The sequence below is a fragment of the Aristolochia californica genome, unplaced genomic scaffold (genome assembly GCF_029961685.1).
Source record: "Aristolochia californica isolate CCGP_79_NKW_82.1479 unplaced genomic scaffold, dmAriCali1.0.hap1 SCAF_9, whole genome shotgun sequence".
Classification (NCBI taxonomy): Eukaryota; Viridiplantae; Streptophyta; class Magnoliopsida; order Piperales; family Aristolochiaceae; genus Aristolochia; species Aristolochia californica.
In genome coordinates, this window is record NW_027182290.1 from 31,562,445 (window position 1) to 31,580,211 (window position 17,767).

A 17,767-nucleotide genomic window follows, 5' to 3' on the forward strand; every position below is an offset into this window, starting at 1 on the left:
TTAGATTTGAACTTTTGCATCAATGGCTAACATTTTATCTTTGTTGAGGAATCAAATATATTTGACCGCCTAGGCCCATATGAAGATGAAGAATTTTATTTCTAAGGGTGTTGGCACCCATGTGTCAGGGGAGAGGTAGGCATAGTCGGCTAATAATCCATATTGATTTGTTGCTAAAGTGTACGGAATAAATGACTCCAATCAATAGATAAGGCTACCCTAGTGACAAGTACCTTATTTATAATTTTTTGTCGCTAAAAGTTAAAGGGGTGTTTCAATTGAAGAGAAAACAACTATTTAAAACAGAAAGAAACCTTAAATTAGATTAATCAACAAAAATAATTTAGTTTAATATAGGAAAATAAGAGTCTTATATTTATTGAAGTGCCTTTCTATTTCTAGGAATCAGGGATTGGTTGGGGCTTCTTCTGAACCGTTCTAACTGGCTCTAGTTTTTGAATTGCAGATTTTTTGGAAGGGACAATGTAGGGTCAGATATAAATAGAACTCTAAAACCACCATTAAAACTAAAATAAATGGCAATAATTCAAAGAAAAATAAGGAGTGGACTGATCTGACCTGCGGGGTTTGCTTGTGCCCTCCTTTCGTCACTTGCTTGGTTTCGAAAGGCTCTGGTTTGCAAGCACCTCTAGTCTCTGCTCTAATAGCCGCATGCACCTCTAGTTGAGACAGAAAAGGGGGAGAGAGGGGGCCGATGAGCCTCCTTTTGTCCCATAACTTTTCAAGAGGTTGCTCACCTTTGTAATTTGTTCTTCGGTTACAAAAAATCGATTGACGACGAAGAACGAATAGATTGAGGAAGAAATCATAGAAATAGAAGATGAAATTGAATAAAAACGAAAACTTACCTAAAGGGCCAGATTGCATACCTCTTCTTTCACAGTTTACGCTTGGGAAAGATCTAGCTGAGGGAACTTCGCATCTCCATCAGCGATTACCTTTTGATTTTCATTTGATTTTGTCGAGCCTCTCGAACCCGTGATTTGCTACTCTCTGAAACTGAAGCTCGAAGGCGGAACAAAAAGTCGACAAGAGGAAAGAGCTATTTGACGAAAATATTAGGGCTCGGTCCTGAAATTGCTTGTTAAGTAACGAGTCGGCTTGCAAGCTGCCAAACTGAACTGCGGTTCACGAGCTCGGCTTGTTTACTTAAACGAACCAGCACCTCATATCGAACTCGGTTTTAGTTCGGGATTTTTCGAGTTGAACCGAGCCGGAACCAAGCCAAGCTCGAGCTGTTCGCGAACCGGCTCGATTTGATGTCAGTCCTAGTTATGCCAAACTCTCATATTTAAAATAAAGAAGAAAAGGAATATAAAAATGTCCATTTGGAACGAAGATATGTACAGCTAACTGTTGTTAACAGTAAGACCTAACTAGGCAATGAATGCAGAAGAACCTATTGACCAAGCATTTCAGAAGGCAAGAAATAGGACCCATGGTTTTCATCAATCACATTCATTCTCTTTTGGTGAACTTCATCAATTCTTTTTGGGCTACTAGACCTAAAAACAAAAGATTGAAGCCTTACCCTTACCTCCGCTGCCATTGCCAATGTTTTCTCACTTGGGTTCTCTTTTGCGTAGCCAACAGCTGCAACATTGGCCAGCCTTGCCTCTTCCATTTGCTCCATTTCGATGTCGTCAACAATTTCCTCTTCTTCCTGTCAGACATTTTAATGACGAGTTTATTAGCAAAAAGAGAGAAACTGAAATTTGTCTGCTTGAGTGTGTGTATGAGTTGCTGAAGTTACCAAGAACAAAAGGAGTTGAATGTACTAGTGTCTTCAACCCTTTTGAATCTCCAACCATGCTTTCAACAGAATTTTGAGATTGAAACTTCTTTTGGTGCAGATTTAAACTCTTAAAAAAGTATGTGATTCGAACTCTTTTATGAATCAGATTTGGTTCTTTTAAAAAGTTCTGGATAGGTTACGTTACCTCTTCAATTGAAAGATTTCATATAAAATACAGAAAAACGGATGAATCACGAAGGACAATTAACTAAGTTTAAAGGTAAGTTCTTGCTTTGCACCATAGATAACCAGTTCAATTCCAGCAAGTTTGTTTTTGTTTTCAATATCAATCAAGAAGGAAAGAAGTCCATTTAATATGCAAAGAGACAGGTAGCAAGTCGGGCTTACCGTAAGGGAAAGCTGATCAAAATAATCAAGGTTCATGTTTTTCATTTCATCGTGTACAGGTGCATCAGTTCCTGCAAGTGCTTCAATTATTCCCATAATTGTCGCAGTTTCACCTTGCATGGAGTCCAGATCTTCTTGAAGCTTTGCAGCTTTACCATTTGCATTTGCTACTTCCCATTGCAATTTTCTGGTGTTGCTTGTTTATCCGCAAGTTTAACCTACAGAAACAAAAGAAAAAAGTTAGTTTTGTGGCATCAAACAAGACATGGAAAGGGAGAGACCAAGCTCCCATTAAGAAATATCGTTGTTTTTCTTCTGCTCTCTTTCAGTGACGTGTCCAAGGGTAAAGGATGGTGGTTTTACGATGAAAAACTTATGAAGCAACAGAAAGACTAGGAGGAGAAGAGGACACGCATTTGCCACTACAATTTTCTTTAGATTAAATCTTCCTCTGGCTATCTGAGCATTAAAAATTAGCAAAAACCAAGAACCATGAACCAAACGCAGGGTTTGCATTGAAACCAAGAACCAATCACAAACGCAGGATGACGAGCTTGGCTTCATTACCCATATAATCAATGACAAATGGAAGTTCACGTTGAGTAATGAGAAAGTTCAGAATGACTGGACAATATTGACATATAGCAAAAACAATAAGTAGAAGGCACATTCAAAATTAAACAAAAAATATAACCACTCTAGAATACTTTGGCATCAGAGAGTTGCAGATTAGCAGATTTCATCAAAGCATCGTAATATAGCAAAATAAAAGGTATAAGACACATTCAAAATTAAACTAATAACATATTACCACTCCAACATACCTTGGCATCTGAGAGTTGCAGATTTTGTCGAGGCATCCTTTTCATCTAGTTGGCGTTTCAACTCTTCAAGTTTTTTATGAACCTGGGTCATCTGATTAATTGAACTCTCAGCAGATTTGAGGAGTTCATCTTTTTCTAGTAATTTCGTTTGCAATTCCTCCACCCGCTCACGTAGCATCACTCGCTCATCCCCATCCTTCTCCATGGCCGAAGCCTTTGAAGAGAAGATTGACATGTCATCTCCAGAGCTATCTCTGTTATTACCTTTGCTTTTGTCATTGCCTCCAACTCGCTTTTTAGTAGGCACTGGTTGTGTTTTCCTTCCTTGTCCATCAGCAACCTAGAAGATCATAAGAAGCAATATCAGCAATGAATTAGACTTGTTGTTGCAAACAAACTTTATTTTCTTTCATAAGTACGAAATGGGTAAATGAATTCCAATGAAGCTGATAAGTAGAGAAATCCCGCTGTTTCATTCTTGTTTTATTGGTGTGGTGAGTTACTAATGCAGTCTAGAAGCTCGGTTTGGAATGGGAATGATGTTGGAGGGACATGGAAACAAGCTATCAAAGTTGCATATGATGCTACTAAATCTGCTTTCCCAGGAGGCGAAGTTCTTGCACATCTAGATCACAAGTAAGCTTTTCTATCGAAATTATTTGTGGGCAGAATAAAAAAATGCCGTTAATCATTTACATATCAGCCAGATCACCGGTAAGTTTTTTCTGTCAAATGTAATTTATTGAAAGGAATCAAAACTATGGCATCAATCATTTACATATCAGCCAGAACTATCCAAGGCTGGTAGTAGGTGGAATATAATGTTGCAGAACCGCACACTGGATCGTTATTTGAAGGGCCTATTACCAACTGATTGCTGTAAAAAGATTTCCAGTTCGAACTTGATGAAAATGATCTTTTAAATAAAAGTTCTAGATACTCTGAAAAAAAAAGAATCTGATGTGTCAATTTTGTCCTTTTTGTTAAACCCTGTCAATTTTAAGCCGAGTCGAGCCTGAACCTACTTATGTTTGAGCCGAGTTTGATTTAAATATTTCGAACTCGAGCTCAAGCCGAGCCTAGGCTCGAACCTAAAATTGTTATCGAGCTCGAACCTAATAATTTTAACCGAAACGAGCCTAATAATTTTAACCGAGCTTCAACATTCATTTACAACTTTTAAAAAAATACAAGTCTCGAGTTTGTGCTCCAACATACATTTAAAATTTTTCAAAAAATACATTGCAAATAAATTGTATATAAAATTATGCATACATTTTACATAAAATTAGGAATGACCTCTACTTAAAATTGGGTATAAGGGTGGCATCGCACCTAGCTGAGTTTGAACCTTGTTCAAGGCGAGCTTGATTTAAATATTTTGAACTCGAGCTCGACCGACCCTAGTCTCAAACCTAAAATTGTAATCGAACTTGAGCCTAATAATTTTAACCGAGTTCGAGCTCGAGTTCTAGTTGAGTTCGAGCTTAACCTACATTTAATACTCTATATAAAATATATGTCAAATAATTATATATAAAATTATGCATACATTTAAAAAAAAAATAATGAAAGGGGAGGTTCAGGATTGAATTTCAATAATGGATTAGAACGCACCAATATTAATCTTTTTTACTCCAAATGTTGTCTAACTTATTTTGTAATTTTTGAATTTGGCCATAAATTTACTATGGCCTCCTTAGTGCCCCTAGTTGAAACTTTATATTCTAGTAAAAACTAGAAATATTTTTTCTATGATACATATTTCCAAAAAAAATCGTTAAATAAAATCCTATTACTATTAGTGACTTATTAGAAAATTACAACAAATATTTTAAATTTTCTTAGGAAAGTTAAATGGACCTCTTATTTCCTCTTTTAGGGAAATAAATAAAAATTAATAATCAATCAAATATATTACTATACTTATCGATAAATTTTTAATCAAATAAAATATCAAACACAAAATTGTTATGAAAATTGTCTCATGCTAAAAGTATTATAGCATCAACTGTCAAATACTTATTCAAAAATTTTCTATACAATTTTCTAGCCCATCTTGGCAGGAAAATCTTACTTAGAAAATGTATTTCTACTAAAATGTATTTTCAATTTCTTCAAGAGCAATGAGGAAGGAGAGTTGAAGAAGAAAAAATTTATTCACTTTATGATCTTGCACGTGCGAAATCATCTTCGTAGGGGGGCGGGGTGAGAAATTATTTCTCCCCTACTAGTTCTGATTTTCCGCCGAGACAAGGAACGACGTTGAGGGCAAAGATTCCAATGGCGCCGGCGATCGTCAAGGATAACGGTTGCGATGGAGGCGGTCGTGACGGAAGCGGCAGCGACGGAAACAAATGCGAAGGCAGACGAGGGGAAAGAAATTTAGTTGCGGTCACAGAATCGGTGGCGACGGAAAGGCAGAAGGAGGCTGGCGAGGTAGTTGTCGACGGCGACCACAACAGCGGCCGAAGGGGATCGGTGGTGATGAGGGGAGGAAGAATTTTCCCTCCTCGCTCTTGCTCCCGCTCTGCTCGATGCTCTGATCCCGAATCCCGCACCGCTCGTTAAATTAAAAAGTCGGTTTGCGAGCTTTCGAGTCGTACCGTGATTCGGTCGAGCTCGGCTCGTTAAATAAAATGAGTCAATCCCGGATCTTGAAATAGGCTCGAGATTTGGGTATACCGAATCGAACCGAGACGGAATCAAGCCGAGCTCAAGCCGCTCACGAGCCGGCTCGGTTTGAAGCCACCCCTAGCTACAAGACACATTTCTACATTGGTGTACTTTTTTTCTCGAAAGAATAATGAAAGGTGCCAAGGTGACTATGTTGAGTAAAATTAAAAAATGAAATTGGCTCAAAATATCAATTTAGTTTCTTTATACATTGGTGCCACAAGACAAAGCAAGGAAGCATCTCTTGTAGTTAACTAAGTCCTTCTTGGTAGGTAGATTCTTTTTAAAGCCCCGGTGGTCATGGAGTAAGTGAATAAAAAGAAAAGAGAATGAGAGAATTTTTAAGTGAAAAATGAGGTTTTACAAAAGCTTAGCTCTTCATTTTCTTTTGAAACTTTTAGGTTTTTACACAATTTTTAAAACTTAATTAGATAAATAACAAACTTTGAACTTATTTAGAAAAATACCCAACTTTGACCGGTCAATTGCACATGTGTATAGTCAAATGTGACACGTAGGCTTTGACCGAATACGTGTCGCTACATCATCATGCCACATTAGCACACCATGCAGACATGTCATCACCCATGTAAGATGCCATGTCAGTAAATATCTTAACACCTCATCATGCCATGTCATCTCTCGCCACGTAAGCCCTCATCGCCTTCTTATTTTTTCGTTCTCTCTCTGATTCTCCCCGTTCGATCTTTCTCCTTTCCTCCCGCCCTCTTGTCCTCTTGTTGTGCCAGCTGCCAGCGCTCGGCCTCGCCCTCGCCCTCAATGCCCCCCTCTCTTCCTCTCAACTCAGACTTCGTCTCAGCCACATTTGTCACTCTTCTTCTCCATTCCCCTCTTTCATCCTCTTGTCGCCCCTTTCTCAAAATCGAAGTCTATCTTTCATCTCCTCGCCTCCCCCTCTCTCAAAATCAAACCCTATAATTTCCTCTCAATGCCCCTTCTCTTAATACCCTATCATTTCACCCTCTCACCGCCCCCTCTCTCAAAATTGAAGCCCTACTCATCCTCCAAACATAAATTTGAATTTCATAAGTCGATTTAGCAAGGTGATTTTTTAGGTCTTTTGTTAATTGAATCTAATTACTGTGTTTAATTATCATGTTGATTTTAATTTAGATATTTAATTACTGTATTGATTTTTTGTGTGATTTACTGTTTAATTTCTGATTTTCTGTCAATTACAAATAAATTAAAATTATTGTAAAGTTTAATTGAAACTTGATTGAATTGGTCTATGCATTTATTAATTTTTTGTATTTTAGTTTATGGATTTCTATGCCATGGAATGTTGTATTTTCTGAAGTTTCTAGTTTAATTTTAGTTTAATTTAGTTTGATTTTTGATTTATGCATTTAGTTTAATTTTCTGATTTATGAAGTTGCAGTTTCCTCTATTGAGATAAGATTTTCAGTTGCTAGTTGTTGTTAAATAAATTTGAAGTGTAATGGAATGATCATGCCATGTGGTGAGGAGATTCAGGTGTTATAAATATCCACCACATGGGTTTTTTTTGTTTTTTTTATGTTTTCTTGTGTGTGACCTAATTACTAGGATAGGTACAAAGTCTGGTAGGTTGGGTAACGAAGGGTGGGTTGAGTCTGATTAAGAGTAGGCTAGGTAATGAAGGGTAGGTTGAGTCCAATTCAAGCTAGGCTGAGTCGCCTGCACGGGCATCCATTAGCCAACAAAACCCGACCCCCATCACTAACGAGGTACTGTTTGTAGTGATTGCGAAGTCATATGGGGCTCTACCAGGGGTGTTCGGTGAATTTGGACTTAGGTGTACTTTTGGATTGTTAGGACTAGTCATAAAAATTACAACTTAGATAGTTTTTTTGCATAGATAGACTCTTACTAATGTATGTAAATTTTTTAGATAATATGGCGTCAGTTTTTGGGTTCTTTTGTCGATACAATGGAAAATTGAAGGAGAAGTGTGAATATTTTCATAGTTATGACGAAGGTCAAACACGAATCAAAAGGATTACAGTTTCAACAAAGTTTAGTGAGTTCTTAGTAATGATGTGTGGAGTGATGTGAAATCTAATTACATCGGCTTTTATACCTCGCAAGTGTACGAATTGTTCATGTATTCTAGCAGGAAGCGAGGGTCATATCCAAAGTGAGGACTGAATTTTGTGTATTCTTTAGTCAACTAGCCTAACCAAATGTGATGAATTAATCTGAACTAAACACTAATTATATCCTAAATTATCAAGTAATAATTTAATTAACTACTTGCACAACAGGAAACGTCAACTCTGGATTTTACTGTGATTCGTGCCTCTCTCGAGCGCCACGTAACCACGAATCCGGATTCTCAATCCTTGCGTCTAGCCCCTCTCGGGCGCCTAGAGTTAATGACAGAGATCGGATTACAATAGAATGTAGAGAATCAAATTCCTATTGTGATGATGCTAAAATTATCAACTCTGGATTTTATCGTGATTCGTGTCTCTCTCGAGCGCCACGTAATCACGAATCCGATTTCTCAATCCTTGCGTCTAGTCCCTCTCGAGCGCATAGAGTGAAAGACAGAAATCGGATTAAAATACCAAAATCCAACCTAAATTACAACTTACCCTAACTAGCTAATTTAATCAAATATCCCGAAAGCAAATATTCCATAATCATTAATTCTCAAATCAAATTTAATAAAGATTCAAAACCTAAGTTCAAACTATAGGAAAATTAAATTACAAAATGACGGATTACTCCCCTTCTCCTTCCTCTCGCATGGGTAGCACAGGCTCGTTCTCACGGGTGCTACAATTTCTAGAAATTGATGGCTTCGGGTTGCAAGAGCGAGTTGCCGGAGGTAGAGACGACGCCGGCAAAGAACGATAGAAACCCACGGATGGAGGTGATGAACGACGTTCGACGAAATGGAGCCAAAGTCATCTGACTAGCCCTCTCGAGTCTCGGTCGGAGTCGGAATAGCTCCGAAAATGATTGGAAATGGGTAATCAACGCCGGAGGATGGTCGGAATGCGGAATCGGTGCCGGAGGAGCCCTCTTGGGTCACCTCTCGGCCTGGCGAGCAAAAAATGGCAATGTCAAACTCGCCGCGACGGAGACTCTCTCGAGCTCTCGTCGGGTCTGTTCTCGGTTGCAGGATGGGGTGGACGACGGTGACGAACGGCGTTCGGAGGGAGCCCTCTGGGGTCTTCCCTCCGAACGGTCAGCGGCCTCCCCTGTTTCGATCGACGACCTCTCCTTTTCAATACAATTTGCCCTAAAAAATCACCTCCCCCACTAATGGCATTTCTGTAAATATCTTCTTCACCACACAAAATTCTCCTGAAATTCCATAATTAAATCCATCAAAATCATTTATGGAAGAAATAAACCCTCAAAGCAATGAAATATCATTCAGGAGAGAAAAATATGTAATATAAGCAGTGATTAATGCTAAATTCAATAAATGCATGTTTCAAGTGAAAACCGATAAATAACCACTTATAACACAATTATAAGGGTTATTCAATTATAATTAACCTAGTTCTCATATCAGAATTTGGCATCTATCACACCCCCCAAACTTAAATCTTAGCTAGTCCCTAGCAAAACAACAATAGAACCAAAATTAAGCCTAGGAAAACAAAATGCCACTTTCGTAGGGAACACATTGCATTTAGCACATGCAACAAGCCGTTAAACCCCTACCTTACAGTAGTGGACGAGTTGTGTCTCATGAGGGTTTGCATGGAATTTACCCACAAAATTCATCTAAATCAATAATATAAAAAGAAAACTGAAGAAAATTTACTCCTCATTAGCATATGACTAACACTTAGTATTGTAAAATATCTGAAAATCATTTGAAACCCTGCTCAATTTGAAAATTTGTGTAAAATATAGGACATTATCAATCCAAATACACTCATTGTTACTCCACCTGAACCAATGTGACCCATAATCAATTACTTCAACAGAACAAAGAGGCAAAAAATAACAATAAAATCTTGGTCACAACACAATTAAGAGAAAATTGTAGAGTAAACCTATTGTCTGACAATCTCACAAAAGAAGTATACCAATTTCAATTTTGACCTGCAACTTCTTTCAACTTACAATTCATCATCAAAGTTAAGGAAACTCATTGCTTCTAGATTTAAACCCATTTTACACTATTACCATCGCATTTTTGCTATTACCAGCGTGTTTTTTGTTTCAATGAATATTTTTGGTATTACCACCATTTTGTATTCGTCTTCACTGCACATGCACTTATTTTTAAGTAACCGACTGTTATGGTTCTTGTCCCTGGGTTTGCCCAGGTTGTTTCTGAAGTTATCTGTCTTTTACAAGCAAGAGCATTTCCATTTGCATTCATACATTACAACAAGGAATTTCACTGAGATATAAAAAGGAATGAGTTCAAACAGGCATACAAAACTGTTCAGACTAATATAGATCAACACTAGATTTACATGTTCTCTTTTGCAACTAAGTTCCAAGTCTAATGCAATAGTAAGTTATCCCACTGAATTCTCATGGATCACAACAAATGATATCAGATTTCTAATAGGCAAATTCTACACAGTTTTACGAAAAATTTTGAAACACATTTGAGCAACTTATTTTAACTCTACTAAAGTTAACCACATACTAAGAGGAGTAATTTGAAAACCACGAACAAAAATCAATAGAAAATCATTGCTAAGACATAAAAGAGTCGTTCCCCAACCAACCCCCCCCCCCCAACCCCACAAACCTAAACCTTACATTGTCCTCAATGGGGAAAAGTTAAAACACCAGAACGACTACAAAAAGGAATAACAGCTAAAGAATAATAAAACTCATGGAAACCATATGCTCCATTGGCACAGAAGAAGTAAAGCAAAGCCAAAACAGTGCAAGGAAAAGAGATATCAGCAAACACCCCCAAACCTAGAGCATGACACATCATCAAACAACCCAACTAACAATCACTAAAATATCTGATTTATTAGACGATTTATTGCTGGCCTTAACGTCGGTTTTGGTGCCAGTCTTCTCGTCTAGTAGCTACTATTCTAATTGACTCACAACTTAGCTAGTTATACTCCAGCAGGGTAAGGGTTAAGCTCCCTCAGGGCTCCTAAATCCATAAGTGGGACCATATGTGTTTGTTCATCAACAATAATACCGAAGAGTCAATAAAGACCCCCAGGAATGATACATAGTCTCCCTCGAAGAAGGCTTACTCGTATCAGCCGTACCCGTAGGTAATCATCCGTAAATGAAACCGCTATCCAACATCACACTTTGAAGAAATCTCCATGTGACTGGCCACTGAAGGCAGTAGGAATCACGCGCTGAACACAAGTCCTTGAGTTACTCACCATAAAGTTTTCATTCAATACTTCAAGTTCAAACCAGTCAATCCCAGAACGGTTGTTTGAGTACAGACCTCTCAAACTAGGGACCAAAAGTCTGGTCATCGAATACCGGAACCATTTACGCTCTCAGCTGGCAAGAGAGTACCCCAATTCCATGACGGGGCCGGCATCGCCGGGGGACCTCCAATCAATCAAGACCAGAGTACACTAAAGGTTATCCCAAATAAGAATGAATAAACCAAAAATAAAAATTGTAATGTACAAAGGGATAGAAACGTGGGGATTGCCCACAATGTACTAAGTTTATAGTCATAAGCAAGACTCTAACGCAGTCAAGATGAATGGACAAGTTCCTCCAAGAAAATCACCATCACCTCCTCCGGTGTGGGGACATTCTCAAGATACGGTTTGAGTCGCTGACCTTTAACGTTGAAGACCGACCCGTTGACCACCTGAATCTCAGCGTCACTGGAAACAAATGCAATCATGAGTTATAAAGTAAAACATTCTACCCAATAGTAAAATATTTGCGAAAAGTAGATTTATCATGTAAAAGTTTTGTTCACTCCTTATACAGTTTGGCATTCTCATAAGCATCATGACGTATCTCCTCCAACTCATTCAATTGCAATTTCTTCTCCTCACCCGCTTGAGCCAAATCAAAATTCAAAGCCTTAATGGCCCAATGAGCTGTATGTTCAAGCTCAACAGGTAGATGACATGTTTTGTCGAACACTAGGCGAAATGGAGACATCCCAATAGGAGTCATAAGCATGTTTTTTTTTTATCCTAACCTAAGACCATGGAGAACAAAGAAATACACTTAATACGTGCCTCCCCGGCAACATCGCCAAAAACTTGATGTGAAATTTAATTACATCGGCTTTTATACCTCACAAGCGTACGAATCGTTCATATAATCTAGCGGGAAGCGAGGGTCATACCCACAGGGAGGACTGAATTTTGTGTACTCTTCAGTCAACTAACCTAACCAAATATGATGAATTAATCTGAACTAAACACTAATTATATCCTAAATTATCAATCAATAATCTAATTAACTACTTGCGCAACAGGAAACGTTAACTCTGGATTTTACTGTAATTTGTGCCTCTCTCGAGCGCCACGTAACCACGAATCTGGATTCTCAATCCTTGCGTCTAGACCCTCTCGGGCGTCTAGAGTTAATGACAGAGATCGGATTACAATAGAATGCAGAGAATCAATTTCCTATTTTGATGATGCTAAAATTATCAACTCTGGATTTTATCGTGATTCGTGCCTCTCTCGAGCGCCACGTAATCACGAATCTGATTTCTAAATCCTTGCGTCTAGCCCCTCTCGGGCGCATAGAGTGAAAGATACAAATCGGATTAAAATACCAAAATCCAACCTAAATTACAATCCTACCCTAACTAGCTAATTTAATCAAATATCCCAAAAACAAATATTCCATAATCATTAATTCTCAAATAAAATTTAATAAACATTCTAAACGTAAGTTCAAACTATATGAAAATTAAATTACAAAATGACGGATTACTCCCCTTCTCCTTCCTCTCGCTCGGGCAGCACAGGCTCGTTCTCACGGGTGCTGCAATTTCCAGAAATTGATGGCTTTGGGTTGCAAGAGCGAGTGGCCGGAGGTAGAGTCGACGCCGGCGAAGAAGAATAGAAACCCACGGATGGAGGTGACGAACGGCGTTCAACAGAATGGAGCCAAAGTCATCTGACCGGCTCTCTCAAGTCTCGGTCGAAGTCGGAATAGCTCCGAAAATAGTCGAAAATGGGTAATCGACGCCGGAGGATGGTCGGAATGTGGAATCGGCGCCGGAGGAGCCCTCTCGGGTCACCTCTTGGCGTGGTGAGCAGAAAATGGTACCGTCGAACTCGTCGCGACGGAGACTCTCTCGAGCTCTCCTCGGGTTTGTTCTCGGTTGCAGGATGGGGGTGGACGAAGGTGACGAACGGCATTCGGAGGGAGCCCTCTCGGGTCTTCCCTCCGAACGGTCGGTGGCCTCCCCTGTTTCGGTCGACGGCCTCTCCTTTTCAATACGATTTGCCTTAAAAAATCACCTCCCCCACTAATGGCATTTCTGTAAATATCTTCTCACACAAAATTCTCCTGAAATTCCATAATTAAATCCTTAAAAATCATTTCAGGAAGAAATAAACCCTAAATGCAATGAAATATCATTCAGGAGAGAAAAATATGCAATATAAGCAGGGATTAATGCCAAATTCAATTAATGCACGTTTCAAGTGAAAATCGATAAATAACCACTTATAACACAATTATATGGGTTATTCAATTATAATTAACCTAGTTTTCATATCAAAATCTGGCATCTATCACGGAGTCACGAGGGTGGGATAGTGATATTATCCAATGATTATTAAAGCCAAAGTTCCATTTTCTGACAGGATTTTTGTTATCTTAAATGTAGAAGATGATCATGATTTGACTGAATTATTTGAGATGGCTTCAAGTAATCGATCCATGACTGAGATTTACTTAGAAAAATAGGTCTTAAGACAAAGAGCTCATGGAAGGGAAAGTACGAGGAATCGGAAGTTTATTGGTGAAACATCCTATCCCCAAGAATTACCACGTACATCTAATCATATAGAGGAGTAAGTATTTATGTTTGTATATTTATGATATGAATTGTAATAAGTTTACATGACTTTTTTTAAAGTACAAACTATTATCTATATAGGTTTAATACACAAGGGTGTGAAGTGGGGTTTTTGAACCCCTTGCCTATTGCATCACTATCTGAGTGTGGAACATCTTCTCCCATGTAATTTCTTTACCCTTTCGTTGTTAAATGTGTGATATTTGTGTTATCCCTACGCGGATTTTTATGTTTATTGTTGTGTGTATTCAGGGTTGTTAATGATAATGATAGTGATAGCTTTAGTGACAATGATATTGATGTAGAAGATATTAAATGGGAGGGGGATGTGATACTCAAAGTTGGGGTTCATAGTAACAAAGTTGAAAAAATATATGGAATTGGGTACCTAGATATATATGAAGATGTTTGGGAGGTTAATACTAGATGTATAAAAGATGATTCTAGAATAATAAATATTTCAAAATCAACATCAAATGATATCAGTGTGGGTCAAATATTTGAGGATAAGTCCCAAATGCAATTTTTTTTAGAAAATACTCGATTGAAAGACATGTCGAGTATAAGACATTGAGGCATAGCAGTTATGATTATAAAATTAAATGTGCTAGAAATGGATGCCTTTAAAGTGTTTTGGCATCATGCGATCGAAGGATTCATCATTTCATGATAAGAAAGTATGGTGGAGATCACACATGTGTTAATACTTTTGTTCATCTTGATAATCATCAGTGTACATCATCTTTCATTTGTAAAGTCATTATGCCAACAGTGAGGACGAAATTTACTTTGACTCCTAATGATATCCAACAGATCATGAAAGATAAATATCATATCTATCTCAAGTATGAGAAAGTATGGAGAGCAAAAGGCGAGACTACGAAAGCAATTTATGGTGATTGGGCTTAATCATATAATTTTTTGTCACATTTTTTAGATGGAATAAAAGAGTTGAATCCACCTAATGAATATAAGGTGTTAGTGCAAAATGAATTGAATTGAAGCCAGATAACACCGTTTCATCTCCTTAGGCAAAAACGACGAAAACCTGATTCCGCCCGTTTTTTCAAATCATCGACTTACCGCGAGCGACGGCTTCTTCCCCCCCCCCCCCCCCCCCCCCCCCCCCCCGAAACTAAAAATCCTTTCTCATTTCCTCTTTCTCCTCTCCTCTGCTCGCCCTTCGTCTCCCAACGAATTTTTTCGCCTGACCTTCTTCTCTCGTTTTCGCTCTCTGCTCCTCTCGCTCGGCTCTCGTCTTCGTTCTCTGCTTCTCTGTTGTCTCTGCTCCCTCTACTCTCTCGCCTTTGTCTCTCGTTTTCACCCCATCTCCCTCTCTCGTCTCTTTCTCTCTCGGCCTTTCTCTTCCTCTCCCTCTCTCGTCTCCCTCTCTCTTTTTCCTCTAGGCCTCCATCTCTTTTCACTCTCGGCCTCCCTCTTCCTTCTCGTTATCGCTCTTCTCTTTCCTCCTCCCCCGATTTCCTTTGATTTAACCTATTTCAGTTTCAATACCCTTCGATTTCCTTCAATCTTCTTCGATTTTCGACAGTATGCGTCGATTTCTTCCATTGGGCTTACATTTCCCCATTCGGCGGTGATTTCCCCCAAATTTCAGAAGGTAATCCGAAACCCTAAATTTTTTTTCAACTAATTTAGTTTTGTGTTTGAGTTAATTTTAATTTTTGTGCGTAATTTATCTTGATTGTGGCCAAATTTTGGGATGTAGGGTTAGGGTTTATGGGATTTATGGTTCAAATTCGTGTTGATAGGGTTTAATTTCGGGATTAGAGTTGGGGTTTGGGACTTTTAGGGTTTTAAGGTCTAGGGTTTAGTTTTGAAGAGTAGCTTTTGTTTAGGATTGAACGACGTAGATCGTCTCTCTCTTGCAGTAATCTTGTTTGAAGCATTAGCCAAGGCAACCTTGAATCAGTTGCCTGGGATGAAAGTCAAATATCCCGTGAGAGTGATCCTCTGTTTTCTGTCTTTCAAACCAAGTCTGTTGCAAGTTACAGCAGAGCAGAGATGCTATAATTGATATTGCTTCTGGGTTTGTCTCAGAATCTACAGTCAAAGACGGGAGGTCCATTGTTGTACTTGCAATGCTTCCAATACCTTGTGACTTCTTTTCTAAGCTAGGCCAGGTTGATGGTCTTGGAGCTTGTAGACAGGGCCTAATTCTATTCTATACTTGAATCACTGGCTCTAAACAGTTTTTTCCTCCAAACTTGATCTTGCAAATTGTTTATGACAATAACAGACCGAAATGGTTTGCAAATAGCCTCTGTAGCTCCACCAAACTCATTTCATTCAAAATTTCTTCTGTAGAACATAGAGGCCATGTAGATACCGACTAATACAAAATAATGCACAATTAAGTTATAAGTGAAACCAATTTTCTTACTCTAATATAAATTAGCAATAACTTTGAAGAAACATGTAGTAGTTTCTGTAAGCATACATATGGCTTATATAATTCGAAGTGTGGTCCTTGGTTCAGTGTTGATGAGAGAAAATGCAATTGCCAGTCTCTCACTATGACTACAGAGGCTTTCTTCCTTTTCTTCTGAATTCAGGCCATGCAACACAGACTGTGTCAGGGAGAAGACCCGCATCCTTCAACTTCCACTCCAAACTCAGCTTTTGCAAATATCTCCTAGACAGAGAGCATGATGTCTACCCTTAATATCAATTTCATTGTAGCCATGTGGCTTAACTAATCCTGCTTTTCTCATCACTTGTTGAATCCTAGCAATTTCTCTCCTGTTTCCTTTCCAGTAGTGGTGTTTGTTGTCTTGGATTATCTTGAGAATTTTTTCGGGGTTGGTTTCTTATGGTATATTGGTGTCATTTCCAGAACAAGACACAAGGAACTTTCCTTTAGGGCATTAGCGAAATTGTAGAAGCAGGTGTTGCTGCTGAGGATTCTAAAAGTCCTTGGTTCTGCTGCTTTTCTTGAAAAATATTTTTTCCTTGCAGAAGTTTACATGTAGAACTGGTCAAATTTATTTTGTTGCGATAACAGATTTGTCTTGAGAACTGTTACTGATCAGTTGATTTTATTTCTCAGGTGCTAAGTTGTGAATGCTCTCTGATCTTCTTGGTAACTCAGGATCCCTCACAGCAATCTCAAAAAAAAAAAAAAAAGTGGCGCTTGGCAGCTTGCAGAACAATGCTGCAGAAATACTCTGTAGGAGACGGTTGTTGTCTTTTTGGTGCAGATGGAACAACTTTTTCCCTATTACCATCAATGGTTTATCCAGATTCAAGATTAGGTTAGTGATTGCTGAAGAAATGTTTGTGAAAAGATTATAATCATCCAGTTTTGGCTAGTGGATTTCTGCTATCTTCTATTTGTATCTTCTTAATATCCTTGTTGCTTGTCTATTGAGTTCACTACTACACAAGTTATTGTTCTTTCTAGAAATGCTTAGGCATGTTACATCTGAAGAGAAAATAGATGTATTCAAGGAATGGACATCTTGGAGGTGGTGGAAAGAAAGAAAGAAGGCTTCTAAAGCTAGAAATAATTTGCATATGAGTTTCAGTGAACATGGAACCAGAATGGTTTTACATGATGGCTCACCTTTAGGTTTCTTCTGCATTTTTCTCTGTATGGGAAAGTAGTGCATTCATTGTGTTGCTTTCTGTTCAAACTTTGTTTTCTTTGTCACTTCCAAATCTGCTAGAAAAACTAGCTTTGATCCTAATTTCTGTCTCAAAGTTTTTCCTTTTCTAATCCTATTATACCATGATTCCTTGGGGTTCCATGGACTGTTTGATCAAGGTGACTTTGCTACAGAGAACTCCAAGGACAATAAACTAATACAATAGGAACCCCAAGGAAACTAATACAGTAATCATAAACTGACAACTTAAGCACATTAAGAACTAATACTATACTTCTAACACTCCAATAACGTGAAAAATCTGAATTTTCCTTGCAATGATTTCCTTCCTCTTGCAAATCCTATGCAGCTTCAGTTGATACATGTTAAGGCACTGAACGCATATCCATTGAAGACCCATTGATGTTGGCCATTGTGGGATGTCATCACTCTGCTTCTTTTGAATTTTCTGTTCTACTTCTGATAAAAAAACAGATCACAACCCATGGAAGTTGTA

The 17,767-nt window shown here is 38.4% G+C and overlaps 1 pseudogene; it reads right to left on the minus strand.

The window, feature by feature from the left end:
• Positions 1 to 1,420: 1,420 nt before the first annotated feature.
• LOC137940782 (protein MICROTUBULE BINDING PROTEIN 2C-like) lies at positions 1,421 to 11,494 on the minus strand (annotated as a pseudogene).
• Between the last annotated feature and the right edge of the window lie 6,273 nt (positions 11,495 to 17,767).